This window comes from Phragmites australis, chromosome 22 (genome assembly GCF_958298935.1).
Source record: "Phragmites australis chromosome 22, lpPhrAust1.1, whole genome shotgun sequence".
In the NCBI taxonomy this organism is placed as follows: domain Eukaryota; kingdom Viridiplantae; phylum Streptophyta; class Magnoliopsida; order Poales; family Poaceae; genus Phragmites; species Phragmites australis.
Genome location: NC_084942.1, coordinates 7,501 through 32,136, shown reverse-complemented (window position 1 = coordinate 32,136; position 24,636 = coordinate 7,501). Strand labels below are relative to the sequence as shown.

At 54.3% G+C, this 24,636-nt stretch overlaps 1 pseudogene; it reads right to left on the bottom strand.

The window, feature by feature from the left end:
* Window positions 1-1,382: 1,382 nt before the first annotated feature.
* Window positions 1,383-23,561, bottom strand: LOC133904768 (uncharacterized; annotated as a pseudogene).
* Window positions 23,562-24,636: the final 1,075 nt, after the last annotated feature.

The window sequence follows — 24,636 nt, the reverse complement described above, 5'->3', positions numbered from 1 at the left end:
TTAAGGACTACATCATGTAGGAAATATTGGACATCATTGGTATACAGAAAACTATGAAGGACTTCACAGCTAAAGAACTTAGAGAAATCTCTGGTGGTGAAGACTTCTCTTGGATTGTACTACCAGCCCAGGGCCATTGAAGGGGATTCTGGTGGGGTCAAGAATGACCTGCTGGAATTGGAGCAATGGGAGTTGCACCAATTTTGCATCCAGATCACTATGAGATCAAGGATCACCAATCTCAAGTGGAAGTTCATCACAGTCTATGGCCCTGCAGACCACAGGATATCCAAGGATTTCAAATGTGAATTGGAGGCAATTTGTGACAAGGTGTCACTGTCTTTAATTCTTGGAGGAGATTTCAACCTCACCAGAGAGCCCCAAGATAAGAACAATGGTAACTCAGATAAGAAACTGATGGACCTCTTTAATGGTTTCCAGGTTCTCTAAAAAATGTTTCAGTTTTAGATTCTCCTTGGAAACATTTCTCTAGTGAATCAGAAACACCTCTGGAAACCGTTTGGCTAGGTGTCTGGATTCAGTGTCCGGATGGAGAGATGGTGGTGCAATTGACCATTTTTCCCTTCGTTGATATGCTATTTTTTATATTTTATTTGACTATTTTTAATACAAATAATATTTTTTAGTTTTCATTTAACCTCTCCCCTTATCTCTATTCCTTATCCATTCCCATTCAACCTTCTCTCTCCTTTATCGGGTAGGCAGCTGAGCAGGAGGACGACACGGTGGGTAGGTAGCGCGGCTTGACAACCGAGTGGGGAGGGGTGGGCGGGTGGGCAGCTCGGCGCGTCGGGCGGGCGTCACGAGGGCAGGAAGCATGGTAGCTCGATGCGGCGGTCGAGCGGGAGGGCGACATGGCCGGTGTGCGTGCGGCCAGCTTGGTGGGCGAGCGTGCGGCCAGCTTGGAGGGAGAGGGGGGGGGGGTAGCTCAAGGCATCGGCTGGGTGGCGTGGTAGCTCAACGCGTCGTCCAGGAGGGCGAGTGGTGCGGCGGCTCGACGGTGGCATTTTGGTACATGCGCACGGGAGAAACAGGTGAAATGGCCCTCAAGCTATTTCGTGATTCACCCCCGATTCACCGAAATGTTTTGGGATGGTGCGTTTGGCTGCCGGATTTGGTGAAACCACCTAGAATCGGTTCCGATTCCAGGAGCCAAACGGGGCCTAAATGCGGTCTGTAGGCCATAGCCCAACAAAACTAAGAACTGTACACATAAATTGGAATGTTTATCTATGAAAACAGAACATTAGTACACTTCATTTCATTTGGTGGTGCAAATATGTAGAAGATTTAATAATCTAGTAGCAGTGACAAAAAAATATAAATGACAGCTATAGCCTACCGAAGTAAAAGAGAGATGCTTACATGGTCAGGGCAGCAACCACAACCATGTTAGATTCCAGCAAACGATATCGGCACTTAGATTTGTAAGTATGACTCTGTTCCTTCACTTGTGCTGCAACTAGCACATCCTTAGCCTTGGCACCCAGGGACTGGCAAGCCATCAAGATAGCCTCAATGTTCTCCATCTGAAAGGTGGTCAATAACCTGAACCTCCTTCAAGCAGTTGGCTTTGTGGCTGCTTTGACAGACGAATCCTAACCTTGTGGAACAGAAGCTGCCCTTTCCCAGGGGCAGAAAAGCAGCCTAGGAATCTTGTCCTCTGATGCCGCCACCGGGAACTCTTGGATTGATAATGAGGGAATGCTCGATGAGAGCTTGATGGACATGTGGAACATTGCGGCAGAGGCAGTGATGCCGTTCTTGGATATGGAGCAGGCGGCGACGAGGCCACCACCGCCAAGGGGCACTGCTTGGCCAACAAAAGGCAGGTTCCCATCGTGGACCTTCTCCCATGTTTTGTTCACCACATGAAAGGCGTACGTGCTCACTATTAGCACCCAGAGAAATGCGCAAATATGGGTATGGATATATGTGTGTCAGATCACACAAGTTCACCATAGTTCGTCATTGGCAACAGCCGTGACACTGCCGCTGCTTGTAAAAGTTCTACTTCTTCTCCAAGTTCTTCGTTCCTCTGCACGCTCTCTAACTTATCTACCACGCCTCTCGTTAAACCTCCGTGTGGGCCTTGCTCACATCGTCTAATTCCTGCCAAAGTATTTTGGGTTGGTCTTGCAAGCCTGTTTGCCTCGGGCCATCACTTCTTTATCGAGTTCACCATAGCCTCGCTCTGGTGCATCAGCCTCACGTCGCCCTGGTGTGTCCTGAGCCTCACACTGGACCTTCCTCCTTTGCTTGGCACTGTGAAGCATCGTCTTGCTGACACTGACATCCTCCTCTCCTTGTGAGCCGGCTTGTCCGGCGCGTCCGGGTATCGGTGACTGTCGGTGAATCAGGAACCAGGGGTCCCCGAATCCCGAGGCCAGGCCAGCAATCCGCCACGTGGCGCCCTCCCGCGGGGGTCATCTCTGCGAGGTAAAAAAGACTAAGTCCCGAGAGAGGACGCTCGGGGCCACAAACAGTGGTCCCCGAGTACCCAGGTTCCCCGATGATCTGCGAAGACTAAGTGACCGGGAAGAGAGTGCTCAGGAGGTGAACAGTGACCTCCGAGCACCCAAGTCCCCCGACGACCAGGAGAACCAAGTACCGGGAGGGGTGTGCCCGGGGCTGCGAGCAGTGGCCCCCCGGGCACCCGAGTACCCCGAGGACCCAAGGAAGGTAGTTCCGGAAGAGAGTGCTCGGGGCTGCGAGCAGCGGCCCCCGAGCACTCGGTTCCCCGAGGATCCATACAGCCAAGCCCGGGAGAGAGTGCTCGGGCCATGAACAGTGGCCCCCGAGCACTCGGTTCCCCGAGGACCAAGAGAGGGCGTTCTCGGGAGAGAGTGCTCGGGAAAGTGAACAGTGACCCCCGAGCACTCGGTTCCCCGACGACCCAAGAAGCCCCCGTCAGTGGCCCTCACAGGGGTCCAGCGATGAGGTGTCAGCCAGTGAAAGGCCCGATGCTGCATTTAAGGGCGCGCGTGGCCTGTCACCTCCAACTGCTCCTGCCACGCTCGGTGTCAGTCCCTGCCATTCTCTGGCAGAAGGGCGTGGGGACATTTAATGCATGGGTCCCATCCCGCGCCATCCGGCGCGCCTCGGGATAGCATCGCGAGGCCCGAGGCGTTCCGTCTGCCGCGCTGCTGTGGCAGGCGAACAAGACCAGACGGGCATGCCGGGCTGCTCTGCGGCTCCCCGGTGGGCCCTCTCCACGGTGCCCGTTGCCAGCGCCATCATGACGACGAAGACCAGTCGCGGGGCGCGTTTTCAACCCCCGTCACTTCGCGCAGAGGCCATGATGACGCCCTTTCCATTTATGGCACCTTGGAACTCGTGCTCTCCCTTTCGAGATACGCTACCGCTGGAGGGTATTTAAAGCAGCCGGCAGGCACGGACAAAGCAAATCCAACAAAGTCCAAGACAAATTGAAGGTAGAGGCAATCCAACACGAGTCCAAGCGAACAGAGGGCGCTCAAACTCTCAGGCACTTGCTCAGAGATCGAAGAACACCTTCGTACGAGCATAGAAGCTGTGACCACCAAAGAACAAGGAGCCCGAGGCTCTAGGATAGACAAACATTCTTGTAACTAGCACATTCCTAAGAGACATTCTCAGGGCATTTATAGCATCCACACAAGAGTATGGTGTTACGCGTAGTGCGGCCCGAACCTGTCTAAAAATCCCCCCAGCGTATTTACTCTTTTCTGCATTAGATCATTCCACCCCACCTGCCATCGCATTTACATCCATTTATTTCTCCAGCAAACATATTCAGAATCATCCCCCCGGCCGAATCTCTAAAAAGGGGTCCCTCATGATCCCTGCGACAGGAGCTAACCCTCCGACAGCAACATAGATATTCCTCGTTCTCCCACGTAGCCATCGGTGGCCAAGAAGACCACTTGACCAGAACTTGAGGTACCACCCTTCCGGCAACAGAGCGCAATCGCTGGTCTAATAACAAGGCACGAAATTGTGAGTCAAAAGGGACATCTAGAATAGATGGATTGACCTGTGTATTAGGATCGATAGCCCGCTTCAGTTGAGAAAAGTTGAGAAACATGAAAGATGGGATGAACCAAACTGGATGTAGGCAGTGCCAATTTATAAGCCACATTGTTAACTTTTTGGATGATTTGATAAGGCCCAAAGTAACAGAAGGATAACTTGTAATTGGCCTGAGGAGCAACTGATGTTTGCGCATAAGGTTGAAGCTTGAGATAGACATAATCAATCACCCACAGAGGACTAGCGTTCAATCCTCTTGTGGTTTGCCTGACTGTCATGCGGTGCTGGGCACGCTCGAGATGTTGTCTGACTATTTGTGTCATGATTTGCCAATCAGCGAGTCATTCTTTTAGATTTGGAATGACACAAGCTTCGGTGACATCATAGCCAAAGTGCTTAGGAGGATGGCCATATAAAACTTCAAAAGGTGATCGGCCTAATGCAGTGTGATAGCTGGAATTGTACCAAAATTTAACTAAAGACAACCATTTGCTCCATTTTGCAGGACATGCATGAACAAAACAATGCAAATAAGTCTCCAAGCATTGATTTACATGCTCTGTTTGCCCATCTGATTGAGGGTGATAAGAGTTGCTCATGAGTAATTTTGTTCCTGTCAAACGAAATAACTCTTACCAAAACAAGCTTGTGACAATCGGTCTCTGTCAGAAACAATGGACTGAGGCATATCATGAAACTTAAAAATATGATTCATGTATGTTGATGCAAGTGTCAATGCAGAGAGTGGGTGAGCAAGAGGTATGAAATGAGCATATTTAGAGAACTTATCAACTACCACCAATATACAGTTAAACTGACCAAACTTAGGGAGGCCTTCAATAAAGTCCATTGAGACCATTTGCCATGCTTGATCAAGAATTGGAAGTGGTTCCAAGAGACCAGGGTATTTGAGTCTTTCAGGTTTTGCTTGTTGGCAAGTGGTACAATGACTGACAAAAAGCTTAACTGTCTTCTTTAGTCCAGGCCAAGCAAAGATGCCTTTCACCCTTCTATAGGTAACTGGAAAACCAAAGTACCCACCAACACTACTAGCATGTAAAGCTTCGAAGACTTTGTTATGTAAAGGTGTGTTATTGCCTAGCCATACTCTATTCTTATATCTGATCACTCCATTATGCAAAGTGAAATATTTCATGACATGACCAGAAGAAAGAGCAGTGAGTACCTTCATAGCAGTAGGATCCGTTTGATAGCCCAAGATCACATCTTCTAACCACATTGATTTAATAGTAGAGGCAACACACAATCGAGTACATGCTTGTCACTGGCGAAGTTAGGGCGCCTAGATAAGGAGTCAGCTGCTTGATTCTCAACACCTTTTCTGTAAACAATCTTGTACTGTAAGCCCAACAATTTGGTTAAAGCCTTTTGTTGCCATGGTGTTGTAAGCCTTTGATCATCCAAATGGGTTAGACTCCTCCGATCTATTTTATAACAAATTCAGCATGAGAAAGGTAAGACCTCCACTGATCAATAGCAAATAGTATATCTAAGCACTCTTTTTCATAAATGGATAATCCTCTACTGCGAGGTCCCAATGCTTTGCTTATAAAAGCAATAGGATGCCCATCCTGTTGTAATACTGCACCAATTCCTTTGTCACTAGCATCGGTTTCTGTCACAAAAACTTTCTTGAAATTTGGTAGTGCCAAAACAGGAGCAGTAGTCAATGCTTGCTTGAGAGCCTGAAATGCATCTTCAATTTCAGATGTCCAAGTGAACATGGCTCCTTTCTTCAGCAAATTTGTCAATGGTTTAGTTAGAATACCATAGTGTCGAACAAATTTTCTATAGTACCCTGACATGCCCAAAAAGCTCCTAACATCCTTCTGATTGGTTGGTGTGGGCCAGTTTTGCACTTTGGCAACCTTAGTTGGATCTGTGGCCACTCCATTTTTGCTAATGATATGACCTAGAAATTCCAACTGAGCTTGAGCAAATGAACATTTGGAGAGCTTCAAATAGAGTTGATGCTGCTGTAATAAAGAGAAGACTTGCTACAAATGAGAAAGATGTTCTTCCAAGGTAGAACTATACACTAGTATATCATCAATGAAAACCACTACGCATTTTCTTAAAAGAGGTGCCAAAACTGAGTTCATGATGTTTTGAAAAGGTGCAGGAGCACCTGTTAAGCCATAAGGCATCACTTTATACTCATAATGTGAAGCGCCCCGGGTTATCCCCGGTGCTTAAAACCATTATTATACCAGTCCCTGGATCAGTCACTGGTAAATAAGAGTCTTACAACAGGTATTATCAATGCCATACAACACGAGGGACGATGAGCATAATCCACTGTCGGTGTATTCAGAACCAGGGGTCCCTAAGTCCCGAGACCAGGCCGGCCATCTGCCACATGTCACCACCCCGCAAGGTAAGAAGAAGCTAAGTCCCAGAAGAAGGTGCTCGGGGAAGTTTCCCGATGATCCGCAGAGCCCAAATACCGGGAAGGAAGTGCCGAAGTGCTCGGGAGAGAGTGCTCGGGGCTGCACGTGGCAGCCCCCGAGGACTCGGTGCCCCGAAGGTCCCGCCGAAGTGCTCGGGAGAGAGTGCTCGGGGCTGCACGTGGCAGCCCCCGAGGACTCGGTTCCCCGAAGGTTCGCGCAAGATCATTCGACGACCCGAAGGGTCCCGTCGTCAGGGTGTCATCCAGTCAAAGGCCCAATGCCGCATTTAATAGGCACGCGCGGCCTGACATCCTGACATCCTGACATTCTCAGCTGCCCACGCCCCAGTGTCAGACCCTGCCATGCACTGGCAGGGGGGCGTGGGTCCATTAAATGCACGGGTCCCGTCCCGTTTCATCCGGGTGCCTCGGGATAACGTTGCCAGAATCGAAGCGCTCCGCCCGCCACCTTGCCCTGGCAGAAGAACAAGACAGGGTGGGCGCACCGGGCACCTCTGAGGCTGCCCGGTGGGCCCCCTTTATGGCGCCCGAGGGCTTCCACAGTGGCGAGTGGTCGGATGCGCGCCGCATTTCTCCACCGCCCCTGTCACTTCGTCAAGACGAAATGATTACGCCTTTCTCCGTGGCATCTTGGCATTCGCATCCCCTATTTCCCATTCAGGATATGTTGAGGTCGGCGCGCCTATAAAAGGAAAGGATGGAGAACACGTAAAAGAGAGACCGGAAGTGTGTGAAGAAGAGGACGCAGACGCTCAAACCAGCTCAAGTCAAGCTAGAACACGAGAGCCTCAAGCTCTTTGTAAACAGTTCTCCCCTTAGAACCAGATACATCCTTGAAGAATTCCCTTCAAGGATAAATATAGCGCTCATACAGGAGTACGGTGTTACGCCTCCGTGCGGCCCGAACCTGTCTAAACCCCGGTGCACCCACTTTTCTCGCATTAGGGCGATCGTCTCCCACCAGCCATCGCATTTGTTTCCGTTCCCGCTTATTTCCCAAACAATCTTTTCCAGGATCATCCCCCCGGCCGAATCTCTAAAAAGGGGTCTCTCGGGATCCCTGCGATAGGAGTTCACCCTCCGACAGCTGGCGCGCTAGGTAGGGGGGAATATCCCTGGATTGTTTGTTTCACTTTTCTTTTTTTTTCTTTCCAGGAAAAGATGGCCGGCGGGCACCGTCTCCAGCGTTCCGGCTCCACTTCCAGTAACGGAGCGCTGCCCGACGCCCGAGAGAGCCCCGTCGCTGCTGCGTACCAGCGGCAGCCGCCATCCACGTGCGCGGTTTTTCCCGCTCAAGGGGATCAAGGCGCTGGGCCCATCAGGGCCGCCGCCGCCGCTGTCGATGTACTTTCCGACCCCCAGCAGGTGGTCGGGACCCCGGCCGCTAGGTCCGCCTCTGGACCACGTCGGGTGCCGCCTCGGCGCAGGCTCGCTTTCAGCGAGGCCAGTCCAGGGAGCGCGCTGCTTGCAGCACATGCTCTCCTTAGGCATCCGCCCGTTCAGGCCACGCCGAACACTCCGGAAGGTCGGTGGATCCAAGATGTCGTTGCTTTGGTCGGCACTGCTCGTCGCCAGGTGCAGGCCGGGAGTCCTCGCACCACTTCTCAGCATGGTGCCGCCAGAGCCGACTCCTCAACAGGCAACACCCGCACGGGTCGAGGGGTCTCCAGGCGGAGTGCCGTCCCCCTGGCCGTGTCTGAAGCCCGAGACCTCCGCTTGCGCCTTGACGAGCGGAGGGGCCACGAGGATGCCCGAGTTACTCTCGAACGTCAGCGGGAGACCCGGCAGGGGGTTGGGGCAGAGGACCAGGCTTCCTCTCTCCCGGCCCGCGGCCACCGGGGATCCCCGGCTCGCCGCTTCTCGCCACCGAGGACCCCCGCTCGCGGTGCGGGGTACGGCACCGGTTGCCGTGCCTTCACCACCGAGCTCCGCCGGGTTAGGTGGCCTTCCAAGTTCCGCCCCGAGCTGCCGGAGAAGTACGACGGGTCCATCGACCCCGTCGAGTTCCTCCAAATCTTCACGACGGCCGTCCAAGCGGCCGGAGGCAGCGAAAAGGTGATGGTAAACTACTTTCATGTTGCCCTGAGGGGCTCCGCCCGCTCTTGGCTTATGAACTTACCCCCAGGGTCTATCGGCTCCTGGGATGACCTGTGCCACCAGTTCGTGGCCAACTTTCAGGGCACGTTTACGCGCCCCGGTTTGGAGTGCGACCTTCATGCCGTCCAACAGCAGGAGGGGGAAATGCTACGGCGCTTTATACAGCGCTTCAGCCAGGTTCGCAACACCATTCCTCGAGTGGCCCCTCATGCTGTTATTGTTGCTTTTCGGCAGGGCATCCGCGATGAGCGGATGCTCGAAAAGCTAGGTACGCACGAAATCGAGACCCCTGCGGAACTCTTCGCACTGGCCAATAAGTGCGCCAAGGCTGCGGAGGCCAGGGCGTGGCATGCTCCTCGCCCCACCTCCGACCAGCCAAGTTCTTCCCGCTCCGACAAGCGGGAAAAGAAGAAGAGGAGGAAGCGTGAGGCCGCTCCCGTTGAGCCAGCCCAAGTCCTCGCTCACAGGGTGCCGCAAGAGCCCGATCACCGGCAAGAGCGTCGGCCGGGTGTCGATCGGCGCCCCGTTAGGGCCCCTGCTCGGGCTCCTCCTCGGGCCTCTGTGCCCGCGAGGGCCCCGGCACCGGCTAGGGCGCTAGCTCCAGCAAGAGCCCCGGCCCCTGGCCGAGCTCCTGTTCCAGCGAGGGCCCCCACTCCCGCGGGGCCCGAGCCAGGTAAATGGTGTCCCATACACCTGACCAGATGGCATGACCTCACGGAGTGTCGTACGGTCAAAGGACTCGTGGAGCAGCGCCAGTGGGAGCGCGACGAGTCCCGCGGAGGAGGCGATATTGAGGTCGCCCCCAACAACGCCGAGCTCGGCTTCTAGGAGCCCGAGCATGCCGTTGCCTTCATCGACGGGGGCGCTTACACGCCCTGCTCACGTCGTGGTATCAAGATCATGCGACGCGAGGTGTGCTCGGCAACCCCGAGCGAGGAGGCCACAAGACCCCTGAGGTGGTCGGATGCTCTGATCACATTCAGCATGGCTGATCACCCCGCCAGTACTGCAGCCGTGGGACGGCTACCTCTGGTAGTGTCTCCCACTATCTGCAATGTTAAGGTCGGCAGAGTGCTGATCGACGGTGGTGCCGGCCTCAACCTCCTTTCCAAAGAGGCTTTTGAGAAGCTGCAAGTGTCTTCCCGACGCCTAAAGCCGTCGCTCCCCTTCTGTGGAGTGACCCCTGGGCACTCCCTGCCCCTCGGGCAGGTTGAGTTGCCTGTTACGTTCGGGAGCCGGGACAACTTCCGCACGGAGTGCATCCTCTTCGATGTCGCGGAGCTCCCTCTCCCCTACAACGCCATCCTCGGGCGTCCGGCGCTTGCCAAGTTTATGATGGCCGTGCATTACGCATACCTTACGGTTAAGATGCCCGGCCCCGCAGGTCCCTTCACCGTGATCGCGGTCCCCCGGGCAGGTTCTTTCAGGTTGGCGACGGAGGAAGGACAGCCACTCCCGAATCCGTGGAACATCGAGCATCTCCGACGCTTCTACCGGTAGATGGTCGTGCTCGCGGCTCAGGTCAGCAAGGCCGGGGGCTTCTCCCCGCCCGAGCAGTCTGAAGGCTTCGCCCCGTGGGGTAAGTTGCTGTCGCCCAACCTTGTAAATATTGCACATTAAGTATTTCAATAAGCAATCGCTATGTCAAAATACTTTTTCTGGATTCCGTATGTTTAATCTGTCTGGTGAGGAGCTCGGTTGTGCGAGAAAAAGTTCGCTCTCTCTTTTTCCCCGCTGACAAAAGAATCCCGATCGGTATGCATGCGAGCAGTCGCCGCTGACTTACATCCGCCATGGTAGGCTGTGGTGTTCGGTGTCGTGACAGGCTCCCGGGCACTACCGAGTTTCGGGGTACTCCGGGTAATCCCATCGCTCGAGCTGCTCGAGTAGTCCGGAGCTCGGGCCCCCGGAGCGGGCTGTCGGTGCTCGGTCTGGTCTGTCATACCCGGGCGCCACCAAACCATAGGACCTCTGGGTTATGCCTCTGCCCGCTCTTGTCCGCCGGTTTGGGTGTTCGAGAGGTCTCGGGTCGAAAACAAGAGTAGTCTATAACAAGTACCGCACTGGCAGAGCGCACCAGACAAAGAAATCCTATTTTCTCTTTTAAAGTCACAGGCTGGCGATCACAAGCAGCTTGGCCGCGAGGGCTTCAATGCCCCGGTCTTTGGTCGGCCCCAAGGGTCCTCGGGTGGTCCTACCACTTAGGCATGGGTGGTCGAGATCACCCGACCCTAGGAGCCTCGTGCACCTCCAGGCGCTCGGGCGCCCCGTTAAAAGAATTAAGTTCCCGACACCTGAACTCGGAAGCACATCCCTCCTGGATCGATGGGCCGGAAGGCCGACAGCTGTCCGGTGAGTGGTTATATTCAGACAAATCTACCTTCAGTAAATTTATGTTCCCGAGTCATTCTCGGGGGCTCTCGCGCCTTAATCTGTTCGGTGAGGTGGTTTCCTCGCACGCAAAAACCCTGCCGCGTGTCTACTTTTTCCCAGAACGACAGAGCGGTTTGTAGAAAAGAGTAGCGTGCTTGCGATAATGTCTGACCAAAGCCCTTCGTGGTGGTCGTGGTGTTCGGTCCGCTTTTAAGGACCCCGAGCACTACCGAGTCCTCGGGTGCCCTGGGTAATCCTATTGCTCGAGCTACTCGGGTAGTCCGGAGCTCAGGTCTCGGGGGCGGTCTGTCAGTGCTCGGTCCGGCCCGTTTTAAGCCCGGGCACCACCGGACCGCGAGGACTCTTGGTCACATTCTCGCCCGCACGCGTCTCCCTTCTACTAACTGAGTGGTCGCAAAGTGAAAAAGTGTTCATTAGGCACGGCGTGTTCCGAGCGGGATCGATCTATCTCCCGGACAAGGGAGTCTGTGTCTTCATTTCTTAACCTAGGCAATGCGGACTCGCGAGAGCTCGAGGGCTGGCTGCGCCAACGTCAGCGATCGGAACAACTTCGTTTCTCGGGGATGGGAAGGTCGGGAACGGCCCGACTGAGTACTCCCCGGGACTTCCAGGCAGAACACCAGAAGAAACAACAAACACACAGAGAAATTGGAGTTGCGAGCAAAAGGGGAAGCTGCCATTATATTCACAAGATATATACAAGGCGTTTTCTAAGGGTTCACTCCTAATATTTACATCCATTAAGACGGCAAAAGAAAGACAAAGGCTACAAAAGATCTAGTCGGCGGCGGAGGCGTCGGCTGAATCCTCTGAGTCGTCCCCGGGGGCTGGCGGCGGCGGCACCTCTCGCCTGAAGCCGGCCGCCACCACGGAGGCGGTACTCCGGACCGCTGCCCGGGCGGCCTCCCCCTCAGCCTCGACCACTCCCTCCCGCGCCGGCTCCAGTGGGAAGTTCGGGTCCCTGCTTCGGTAGCAGGCCAGGACGTGCTCGGCCACGGCACGTGCCAAGCCACGTCCCTCCCGGGCGGCAAGTTCCTGGACTGCCCAAGGCAGGGTCTCGAGGCGCTCGCAGACCTGCTGCAGCCCCAACACTTGTCGTGCGGGGCCGTCGCCCTTCTTGTCGTCGACAAGCCGTCCGAGACCACCCTTCTCCACGGCCCGTCGCATCCGCCGGAGTATGTCCTCCAGCATATGCTCGAGGTTGACCCGCGAGACAAAGGCGGTCTCGAGCTTCTCCTTGGCGGCCCGCAGCTGTGCCTCGAGTCCCTGGTCCCCGGCCAGACCGGAAGAACCACCAGCCGCGGCGGGGGCGGCAGCCTGCTTCGTCTTGGCCACCATCTCGGACAAGGCGCGTTCGCGGGCGGCCAGTTCCGCCTCGTGCTTCGCATTCTCCTCCGCCCTGGTAGCCGCGGCGGCCGCCGCAGCAGCAGCTTCGCCCTCTCGGCGACTCAGTTCACCTTCTCGACGACTCAGCTCATTCTCCCGCCGGGCCAACACATCCTCCTGCTGGGCCACCGAATCCTCCCGGGCACCGAGATCCGACGCCGATAGCTCATTGTCCACTTCCCGGATGGAGACGTCCTCCTCCCAGCGCTTGAATTCTTCTCTGATCTTCCAGAGATCGTCTTCCCAGCGCTGGAGGTCGGCGCGCGTCTTCTCGGCCGCGCCCTCCCGGCGGGCTAGCTCGGCTTGCCGCTCCTCCGTAGCCTGCTCCCGGGCTGCGACTGCCACCTCCCTCTCCTGCGCCTGCCCCATCCTGGCAAGGGCCTCGGCAGCTTGCTGCCTCAACGCCTCAGCCAAGCGGGCGGCATCTTCTCGTTCCCGCGCGGCTTCTGCCCGCGCGGTCTTCAGAGTTTCTCGTTCCCGCGCGGCTTCCGCGCGGATGTCTTCTAGGAGCTTCTGCTCCCGCGCGGCTGCCGCACGGGCCTCCTCCTGGGCGCCCGCCAGCTGCGCCTTCTCCAGTGCCAGGCGGGCGCGCTCGGCCTCGAGCTCCCCCTCCTTGGCGTTCACCACTGCGCCCAGCCGCCCAACCGCTACTTGGACGCCTTCAATGGCGGCCAGGAAAGGATCGGCGGGCTGGCCGGGCACCGGTGGGGCCCAGGCTTCTCCGCAGAGTGCCTCCAGGGGGGCCGAGCTCTCCGCAGGGCCTTGCACCGCCATCCGCCCCCGGGCTCTGCCTGCCCGGGGTAGGCTCCGCCGGAGCCAAGGTCTCAGACGGCGGCCGCATTCCCGCATCGGCCGCCCTGTCCACCGGCCCCGGCAGAACATCCACCTCCACCGTTATCCGCCCCGGGCTCTCCGCGCCCGGGGTAGGCTCCGCCGGCGCCCTTCTCTTGGCCGTCGCCTCCGCCTCTCTCCCAGGGGCCGCCACGTCAATTGGCGCCTCCGCCGTTCCTGTGCCGGCCTCCGTCGGCGCAGCGGGCGGGCTCGGCTCTGGCCCCGGCGCCTGTTCTCTCTCCGTCGCAGCAGCGCCTGCGGCCGGCCTACGGGAGACAAGAGAAAATTGTCAAAACTTAGTTCGGGCCGGAAATGCCCATGGAAAAGCAAGAAATAAGACTCACCGATACCGCCATTTGGCCGCTGGGAGCCTGATGTCCGGGTCCGGCGCCGTCGGTCCGGACTCCTCCCGCCGCCTCTTCCGCTGGGGGCTCGGCTGAGCCGCTGCGCGGGCCACGGGCGCCGTCGTGCGGGCCTCGGGTGCCGCCGCACGGGTCTCGATCTCCGCCGTGCGGGTCGCGGGCGCCGATGCAGGCCCCATCCGCACCAGGCGCGGCTCCAGCATCGGAAATGCCGCCGCTGCCGTCGGCGACGGCGGAGAGTCCGGCACTAGGATCAAGGCCCGGGGACGCTTTCCCCGGTCTCCCGGCGCCAACTCCTCAACAACTTCAGTGGCGCCCTCCTCTCTGGCACGGCGGCTGCCGCCTGCGGCGACCCCTTCGCCAGCCTGCGCCGAACTGCCAGCAACCTCATCGCCAAGTAGTTCCTCCAGCCCGGGGAGTTCGGAGGCCTCAGGACTCCGGCTTCTTGGCCGGTCCACGGGCCCCTGGGCATCGAACTCCGGCAGCCCCGCCATAATGGCCACCCGGCTGGGGTTGGCGCAGAGCGCCATCTCCGGCCACGGGAGCTCCGCCCGGCTCATGTCCTCCGTTCCGGTGATCACTCAGGTCATCCCCCGCAGCTCCGCCTGCCCCAGATCCCAGCTCGCGCCAATCTGGGTCCTGGTGATGTCCTCCGGCCCGGTGTAGAACCAGCTTGGCCGGGCCCGCTCTCGCAAGGGCACCAACCGACGGCGCAGAAAGTCCACAACCACCATGACTGAGGTCAGCCCGCCCTCGCGCAGTTCCAGGATGCGCTCCAGCACCGGCTTCAGTCTCGCATCTTCTGGTGGCGGTGCCTCCCACGTCGATCGCCGAGGTTCCGCCGCCTTCTTTGGCAATTCGAGGCGCTCGTGGGGGTCGATGTCGACGAAGAACCAGTCCCGTCGCCATTCCTCCCACTTGCTGTGCAGCACCTGGGGAATGTAATGGTCCCCCAGGCCTTCCCGGAGCCGAAGGTTGCAGCACCCCGCGACGTCCGCCGTGGAGTGCCCCCTCTTCTTCCCCACCGGACGAAGGACGAAGAAATGGCGAAGCAGCGTCGCCGACGGCATCACCCCCACGAACATTTCGCAGAGATGCGCGAAGACCGCCAACGCCACAACGGAATTGGGGCTTAGGTGCACCATTTGAATGCCGTACGTCTCCAGCACTTGCAGGAAGAAGGCGGAGAACGGCGGCACTAACCCCGCCGCCACAAAGGAAGTGAATAGGACGGTCCGCCCAGGGACGGTCGTCGCCGGCGTCAGAGTCACCGGCCTCACCACCACAGCACCTTCCTGACCCTCCGGTACCAGCAGCTTCCTAATCTTGTCCGCCGCCTTCTCGTTCCTCAGACGAGACTCCGGCAAGATGCTGTCCGAAGTCTTGTCCCGGCGTCCTCCAACCGTCGTCATCTCGTCAGGATGGAGGGTGTTTTTGGTGTTGAAGAGAGAGAGAAGGGAGAACGCTCTGGTCGCCTAGGAGTTTCCTGAGGGCTTCGGAGCACGAAGAAGGCAGGAGCGCAAGTGCGAGAGAGCGTAAAAAGGGGAACGGACCGATCCATTCCCCCTTTTTATATCTCAAAGTTCAAAAACTGCCGCCCAAACGCTCGGCGAAGCGTCGCCTCGATCGGCGCAACTGCCAGGCAAATCTCCCACCGATCGCGCGATGTCAGCGGCTGCCAGGCGTATTTTCCTCGATCTGCGCGGCGACCGCGCATGCCGCCCGTATGGTCATCATACCCTTCGGAAGTTGTGTGGACACGCGTCCACTCATTTTCCCGTTGGAGCGTACTTGAGGTCTAGGTCCGCAAGGGCCACCTCTCGAAAGCTTGCCACATGGCGTCCGCGCCAGCCTTGGCCTCGGTCGCGACGAAGGGCCCATTCGCAGTCTCCGTCCCGTCGGCTACCAACGGGCCCGGGGGCTACTGTCGGTGTATTCAGAACCAGGGGTCCCTAAGTCCCGAGACCAGGCCGGCCATCCGCCACATGTCACCACCCCGCAAGGTAAGAAGAAGCTAAGTCCCAGAAGAAGGTGCTCGGGGCCGCCGCCTCTGGTTCCCGAGCACCCTAGTTCCCCGATGATCCGCAGAGCCCAAATACCGGGAAGGAAGTGCTCGGGAGAGAGTGCTCGGGGCTGCACGTGGCAGCCCCCGAGGACTCGGTGCCCCGAAGGTCCCACCGAAGTGCTCGGGAGAGAGTGCTCGGGGCTGCACGTGGCAGCCCCCGAGGACTCGGTGCCCCGAAGGTCCCACCGAAGTGCTCGGGAGAGAGTGCTCGGGGCTGCACGTGGCAGCCCCCGAGGACTCGGTGCCCCGAAGGTCCCACCGAAGTGCTCGGGAGAGAGTGCTCGGGGCTGCATGTGGCAGCCCCCGAGGACTCGGTGCCCCGAAGGTCCCGCCGAAGTGCTCGGGAGAGAGTGCTCGGGGCTGCACGTGGCAGCCCCCGAGGACTCGGTTCCCCGAAGGTTCGCGCAAGATCATTCGACGACCCGAAGGGTCCCGTCGTCAGGGTGTCATCCAGTCAAAGGCCCAATGCCGCATTTAATAGGCACGCGCGGCCTGACATCCTGACATCCTGACATTCTCAGCTGCCCACGCCCCAGTGTCAGACCCTGCCATGCACTGGCAGGGGGGCGTGGGTCCATTAAATGCACGGGTCCCGTCCCGTTTCATCCGGGTGCCTCGGGATAACGTTGCCAGAATCGAAGCGCTCCGCCCGCCACCCTGCCCTGGCAGAAGAACAAGACAGGGTGGGCGCACCGGGCACCTCTGAGGCTGCCCGGTGGGCCCCCTTTATGGCGCCCGAGGGCTTCCACAGTGGCGAGTGGTCGGATGCGCGCCGCATTTCTCCACCGCCCCTGTCACTTCGTCAAGATGAAATGATTACGCCTTTCTCCGTGGCATCTTGGCATTCGCATCCCCTATTTCCCATTCAGGATATGTTGAGGTCGGCGCGCCTATAAAAGGAAAGGATGGAGAACACGTAAAAGAGAGACCGGAAGTGTGTGAAGAAGAGGACGCAGACGCTCGAACCAGCTCAAGTCAAGCTAGAACACGAGATCCTCAAGCTCTTTGTAAACAGTTCTCCCCTTAGAACCAGATACATCCTTGAAGAATTCCCTTCAAGGATAAATATAGCGCTCATACAGGAGTAGGGTGTTACGCCTCCGTGCGGCCCGAACCTGTCTAAACCCCGGTGCACCCACTTTTCTCGCATTAGGGCGATCGTCTCCCACCAGCCATCGCATTTGTTTCCGTTCCCGCTTATTTCCCAAACAATCTTTTCCAGGATCATCCCCCCGGCCGAATCTCTAAAAAGGGGTCTCTCGGGATCCCTGCGACAGGAGTTCACCCTCCGACATCCACCATCCTAATAACACATACAACACTAAGCCCAAGTGCATTATTAAAAGGCTCCATGACAACAGAGTACACAACAGAGACAGCATGAAGAACACGCCACTCCACATGCAACTCGGGTGCGGACGCGACCAAGCCTACTCGTCTGCCTCAGTGAAGTCCGGGTCGTCTTCTGAAAGCACAAGCAAGGGTGAGTACAAGAGTACTCAACAAGTCTCAACCCTTGCCCTACGGCAGGGGTAGAATACATGCATAAGAGGATGATAAGGATAAGCTGTAAGGTTGAATTTTGCAGAAAGCTAAGTTGTACACATGCATGGTTCAATTTATGTAAAGCGGTTTATGTAAACGATATCGATAATAAAATATGGTTGTCCAAATTTTACTGTTGCTGGATACCCCATCCATGGCAACCCACGGCACACGGCCGGACCTATATTCCAAAACAGGGCACACCTTGCCCACTCACTCACAAGGAGAACACACGAAACCCATGCTAGTTGCTGTGACTGAACCATAGTTCGTCCATGACCGTGGACATGGCTATTCGAATAGTTTTATCTCTGCAGAGTTGTACACTTTACCCATAAGTTGAGTTCAACAACATTCCACCGCCGCGGAAGCGCGACTCATCAAAGCCATTACCCACCACAACATCGTCACACTAACCACCTACGAGAGCTAACCAGGGGTTCATGAATTTTAACTAGGCCTCCAACCAGGTCGCCAAGCCTGCACTGCCTACACCTGCTCCATGGTTCCCTGCTGCACGCTTGTCTCCAGACGATAGTAGACTAGCTGAGGGGATTTAGACAAAGCCCTGCCCATACATGGTCGAGTGGTTGTACTATATAGACTAGGTAGGATGTCACATCAACTCGGTCCTTAAACGAGCCAAGGCAAACATATCCACATGGAGTCTGCCACACGGACAACACTCCTCCCGAAGCCTGTCACACCGACAGCACTCCGACTCCCTAGGCATTCCCGAAGGAACCCTAATTTGCCTCGGCTCTAACCCCAACTCAGGATTCATTATTCTCATCCAACGTGGTCTTACCCAACCATAACCCACACAACACCAACACCTAGTTTTACACCTTTGAAAAAGCTAAATATGGTTACGCATGAAGTAATAGTAAAGATTATTATTCCTAAGCATACTAGTACAAGGCAATCGCCTAGTCATAAGTAAATTAGCTATGGAGAAATCCTAGGCTTACAAAGATCAAGCATACATGATAGACACAAATGACTGGCTAAGCTACATTGGGTTATAGCTAGATCAACAGTTTAAAATATGCCAACTAGTAATACTGCATGCATTATATCGGAGTAAAACGGCTGCTACTGGTGGTGTTGATAAAACTAGGTTCAATATGGTCCAAGAGAAATGGATTGAGACCTACCTTCATTGAAGTCCTCAAGGGGGTCCTGCTCGAACTCCTGAGTTCCTGGCACCTGCTCCTCCTCCTCAACGAACTCTCCGGCTTCTAGACATGACAATCAATAGAGCAATACACAAATAAATACAAATAAAATATAATTAAATTTATAATATTTATGAAAATAATATGAAAAGGTAGATCTTGAATTTAGAGGAATATTGGTGGAGGAATCGTCGAAATCAAAGTTGAAACGGAGGATTTACGGGCTTCGAAAGTTTGCCGGGAATTTAATTCGGGGAAAAGAAAAAAGGGAGAATATTCCTGAAATATTCCTCAAAAATTCTGATTTCTGGAAATTAGGAAAGTCTACTGTGCTTTGGCGGGCTCATATCATGCTTGGGCTCGGTTAATGGATCGGCCTTTGGGCCAGATCAGCCCATGTCGGCTCGACGGGGAAACTAACGGTCGGTCTAACGGTCGTTAGCTGACCGAGCTCGCCTGTTGGATTGAGAGAGAGAGAGAGAGAGAGAGAGAGAGAGAGAGAGAGAGAGAGAGAGGTGACGGGAGGGAACGGTGGGGAGACAGCGTCGTGGCTGGTTCGATCGGCAGACTTGAAGACGACGGTGCGGAAGGCCTGCGGCGGTGGCTCGCCAGAAGATTCATCGGAGTTGGCTTCCCGGCGTTGGTTTGGAACGGGAAATGGCTTGGGCTGATCCCTGCGATACGACGATGATGATGGAGGGGCATGTCGTCGTCGACAATGGCCGGAGCAGGTCCAGCGGCACATCGGAGTTGGTGGCGATAGTGGTTGACAGGGGAACAACGCGGAGAGGCGCTTCGGCTTGTGTTTGAGGGATGTGGAAGCATGTACGTGGTGCAGGGAGACCTCCTGTGCATGCGATTTGGTCATTGGGGCACCCACAATGGCCGGCAACCGAGAAGCGGTGCGACAGTCATGGCTGTCATGGTGACAGCTCGGGAGAGGGGCAGAGGAGTTGGGCAGAGGGGCTGGAAACGTAGGGTGTGACTCAGTGGAGCTCGCCGTGAGGCCAATTTGGCCGACGACGGCTCTTCCTGGAGGATCGACGCTAATTCGGTGGTAGAGGGGAAATAGAGGTAGTGGAGGGAGGCAGAGAGGAAAGGGGAGGACTTGCCTTGAGCTAAAACCGAACCGCGGTGAGGTGTAGTGGGGCTTAGGCACAACTTTTATAGGAGGGGGAGGGTGGATGTTTGCCGGTGAGAGCATGGCGGCGAGGACATCGTAAATGTGGTTGTAGCCGAGCGGTCTAGCTCTAGCTGATCCGTATGCGTGTGTGTGAATGTGTTGGCGTGGAGGGGGAACGGGTGGGGGCGAGCAGACGACACGACGACGTCCGGCGGCCGGGTTTCTCACGTGTGGTCGTCGCTAGTACAACAAGATGTGATGAGTTAGAGTAAAAGGGGAAGGAGAGGGACAGCACAGCGGTATGGTGCGTGCATCGAGCAGGCAGTGGGTGGGGACACGCGTGTACGCGGCCGTGTGAGCTCTTCGCACGCGCGCGTACTACGCGAGCGGGCTGGGCTGGAGCTGCACGGAGAAGGAAGGGAGAGGGGGAAGATGGGCTGGAGGGGGGGGGGAAGCAAGTGGAGTGGCCCAGAGGGAGAAAATGGCCGGGCCGGGGAGAAAAGGTAGTGGGCCGGTTGGGTGAGAAAGGGAAAGGAAAAGAAATGGGCCGGCATGGCCGGGCCGAGGAGAAAAGGTAGCGGGCCGGTTGGGTGAGAAAGGGAAAGGAAAAGAAATGGGCCGGCTGAGGGAGAAAAAGATGGATTGAGCCCATAGAGAAGGGTTTGGTTTTTTTTAGAAAGAGTTAGGGATGGTTTGAAATGATTTTGAAGGGTTTTATTTGAATCAAATTTTGAAACTGATTTGGCCAAAATTTGGGATGTTACATAATGTCCATTATGAGTTTGAAATGCTGTTTTGAATTCTTCTCCTTGTTTAATTCTGATTTGGTGGTAACCAGCTCTATGGTCAGGCTTACTAAATATAGCAGCTCCAGCTAACTCATCCAGCAATTCCCCAAATATGGGTAAAGGGTATTTTATTCTTCACTGTATAAGCATTAAGCTTTCTATAATCCACACAACGACGCCAAGTACCATCTTTTTTCCTCAATAGAAGGATAGGGGAGGCAAATGGACTAGCACTGTGTTGGATGACTCCATTCTTGAGCATTTCGGTTACCTGAGGCTCTATCTCATCTTTTTGCTCTGGACTGTATTTGTAGGGTCACAGCCTGAAAGGTTGAGCACTAGGCAACAAAGGTATACTATGATCCTGACTTCTTGGTGGAGGAAGTCCCTTTGGTTCCTAAAATATGTCTGCATACTATTGTACAAGTTCAAGCACTGTTGAGGGAATAGTTGGGTCTGATATGAGCTCATTCACTGCACAAAGTTCTAGAACTTGCAAAAGGGAATCCTGCTGGGTACAAGCTTCAAGTTGGGCCATAGAGATCAAAGCACAACTATGAACAATATGTATAACTCCTTGAAGGGTTGAAGGGTAATAACTGAGTTTTTATAAGTGAAGGCTAGGGTCTTGTGTATCCAATCCACTCTCATGGGACTATGTTTTTCCAACCAATCCATACCAAGAACAACATCATAACAGCTTAAGGGCAATAATTTGAGATTGGAGCAAAATGTGTGACCCTGACAGAACCACTTGCAAGAAGGAATTTCTTGGGTACACCGAATATGCCCCCATCAGGTAACTTGACTTTCACTGGTGGAAGTAATGTTTTTACCCCTTGGACCTTATCTAGTAAATGAGAACTTAAAAAAAGAGGAAGTACTAGTGAGAGCTTGTTTAGAAATGGACAACAATTGTTCATCCCCTTGAGAATTGCTCTCCCATTCTTTACCTTCACCAGATAATTCCTTTTCTTCACGGTCTTGAACTAATGCCCACATTTCTTCCACTACATGGAGAGGTACTGCTGAAGAACACTTATGTGTGTGGCTCCATTTTTCCCCACATGTGTAACACAATCCCTTAGATCTTCTATAACTTATGAGAGCAAACAATCTATCCTCAGCCTTTTTACTTCGAGCATTGTCAGACAAAGAGCTTCTCTTCTCATCAGAGATTGCAGGAACTCTTGACTTCCCACTGCCTGGAGGAGGTGGCAAAGGGAAAGCAGGTTTGAAGGCAGTTGTTGAATTGGAATGCTGAACTGGTCTGGGCCAATGTTCAACAACATCAACTTTCCTCACTGATTTCTTTGCAGAGTGGTTGATTACTTCTTCTTGTAATAAAGCCAAGGAGCTAGCAGTATCCAGATCTAAGGGTCTTTGAATCAAAACAACAGCTCGAATCTCTTCTTTAAGACCAGCAATGAATCAAGTAGTAAGAACAGTGGAATTCAGAGTAGTATCATAGGCCATCAATTGATGAACTAAGCTATCAAACTATTCTATATACACCCCCACAGACCCCCCTTGGCTAATGTGGAAAAATTGGTGGACTTACTTGTGATATTTTTCCCTCCCAAAACGAGAACACAAGGATGCACATAATTCTTCCCTATGTTCTACCAATTGCAACCAAAATGTCACAGTCCCTTCAAAATGCATGATCGCCAATCTCACCCACATTTCTAATGGTATCCCATACAACTCAAAGAACGTTTCACATCTCTTCTTCTACATTCTAGGGTTAACACCATCAAATTTTGGGAAATTGAGATGCGGAAACACTGATCCCAACCCATTGGCCACGCTGGACAAATTGCTCATTGAGAACGAAGAACCAAATAGATGTGGATCACAAGGTGACACACCTGTGACTGAAGGTGGGAATGGGGTAGTAAACACCTCCTCTCCAAGCCTCCAGTGAGCATGTGCAGAACGGCGGTCATCAGATCCAGACGCCTCCGCAAAGGAAGAAGACCCCAGATGAGCAGGGCCTCGTGCCTTGGAATGCAGCTTCTCGGAGGATGAATTTACCGATTTTAGAAGTAGCTCATCGATCTTGATGCTCAAATCCGCCACCGAAGCTTGTAGATCGGAGACCTTCGTCTCCATGCCCGGTCGCCACGCATCCGCCGCCGCTTGCGAAGTGGTGACTTGTTGCATAACGCCTTGCATATGGCTGACCACTCGGCTCAGCTGATCCATCCTCGAGCTCCATTTCTTGTCCAGCACCGTCACCATCGCGCTGCCTGAATCCTCTCCTCTCGGAGCCATGGCTTGCGAGCACGCTTGAAGGTGAGTCCGGTGATCGTGAGGTGGAAGTGGCTCTGATGCCAGAATGTTAGCACTCAGAGAAATGCGCATATATGGGTATGTATATATGTGGTGTCAGATCACACAAGTTCACCGGAGTTCGTCACCGGCAACAGCCGTGACTCCACCGTCGCCTGTAAAAGTTCTACTTCTTTTCCAAGTTCTCCATTCCTTTGCATGCTCTCTAACTTATCTACCGCACCTCTTGTTACACCGCCGTGTGGGCTTTGCTCACACCGTCCAATTCCCACCAAAGTATTTTGGGTTGGGCTTGCCATTCTGTTTACCTCAGCCCATCACTTCTTGATCGAGTTCACCATAGCCTCGCTTTGGTGCGTTAGCCTTGCGGCGCCCTTGTGTGTCCTAAGCCTCACGCTGGACCTTCCTCCTCTGCTTGGCACTGTGAAGCATTGTCTTGCTGACACTGACACTCACCATCAGTTCTTGCTGCGGGGAAAGCAAGATGTAGGAGCCCATGGACGCATAGGATGTGACTGCAATTTCGGGTGGATTGTGAAATTCAAAAGGGTCCATCAAGGTAGGGAAGAAGGGTGGTGGCGGTAGGACAGTCCAGCAGGGCCAAACGCCATGGTCCCAGGGGGGACACCTGCATTGAAGCTGAAAGGTGGCGGCGACAGGATTCGAACCATGGCTCACTGTCGATGGGGGGCACTAGTCGGGGGCGACGTGAGATGGCGTACACCTCGTTGCGGTGGGAGATGAGGACGGACTTGTGCTTGGGGTACTCGAGCTGATGGATCTTGAATGTCTCTAATGTGCTCATGTCAAAGATGATGGTGCCCGCCATTAGACCACCACCAACGTCGACAATCCAGGAGCCATGCCTCGAATTTGTAGCAACAAAGGACATGCCACGCTCCGCGTTAGGCAACCCAGCAACGATGCGGGCGTGCGGCATCGATCTTGAGAATGGAGTAGGCTGACTGCTCATCCTCGCGCACCGCCACAAGGTAAACCGGCTTGTAGCTAGAATCTAGCGCTGAGGCGCTCATGTAACCTGTATAAATATCAGTGTTGTACCTCACTAATGGAATCGTCCATTGCCTCACAAAGTCTTTCAGCGAGTTTCCTTCCGTCTGTGGCTTCCCCACCTGAGACACGCCAGGAGGAGGAAGCCACGCTAATCCACAGCGTGCCAAATGGATCCAACCATCCAGCAAATTTTTGTCAGGAGAATGGATGGCCGGATGGCTGGGTGGGGCGGCGGAAATTTTCCAAGAGAGATGAGGAGAATGAAGCAAACCATTTTCCTCTCCATAATGTCCGAAGTATGGCTTGAGAGTTTTACTGTATCTTTTCTTCTTCTAATTTTGGTTGTAGATTCAATTGACATGAGTGTAGAGCAGAGTTAAGAAGAAAAATCACGCAAGAAATACAATCACGACAAATAAATGTAAAAAAATAAAAATGTAGGGAAAATTCTAGAGATATTTAAAAATAAAAAGTGAGCTTTACTAATGTTGTGGTTGTTGTTACAAACTTAATGATCAAAGTAATCGTCAATGATGGTTGCACCTGTCCATTAGGAAGGGAGGTCTCCCAACGGACAGGATACCTATTCACTTTGTATATATGCACATCAAGATCAATGAATGAGAACACATGAGATTCATTTACTACTTCGACTCTCTGTTGTCTATTACATTTGCACTACAATACATTATCAGCAACGTGACTCTACAAGGCTAATCTGTTGCACTCCGTCCTGCATTTCAAGCGTAGGCAACTAGGCCTAGGAAAACGGTTTATTTGGTCTATTCGGTTCGGTTTTTTAAAATTTTGGTTTTCAGAAGATGCAAACTAAAGTTGCTAGAAAATATTGGAAAACCGCCCAATTCGGTTTTCGGTTTTTTGGTTCGATTTTCGGTTAAATCCGCATTTTAATAGAATGTGGAACAGATTGTGGGTTGTGGTTGATGGAGTGGGATGAAAATTCAGAGTGGGCCATGGGTGGGTGGGAATGTGGGCTATTCGGCTTATTTAGGTTATTCGATTTTTGGAACCTCAAAACCGAACAAAAAAAATCGGTTTTTGGTTTTCTAGAAATAGAAATCGAACCGACCACCG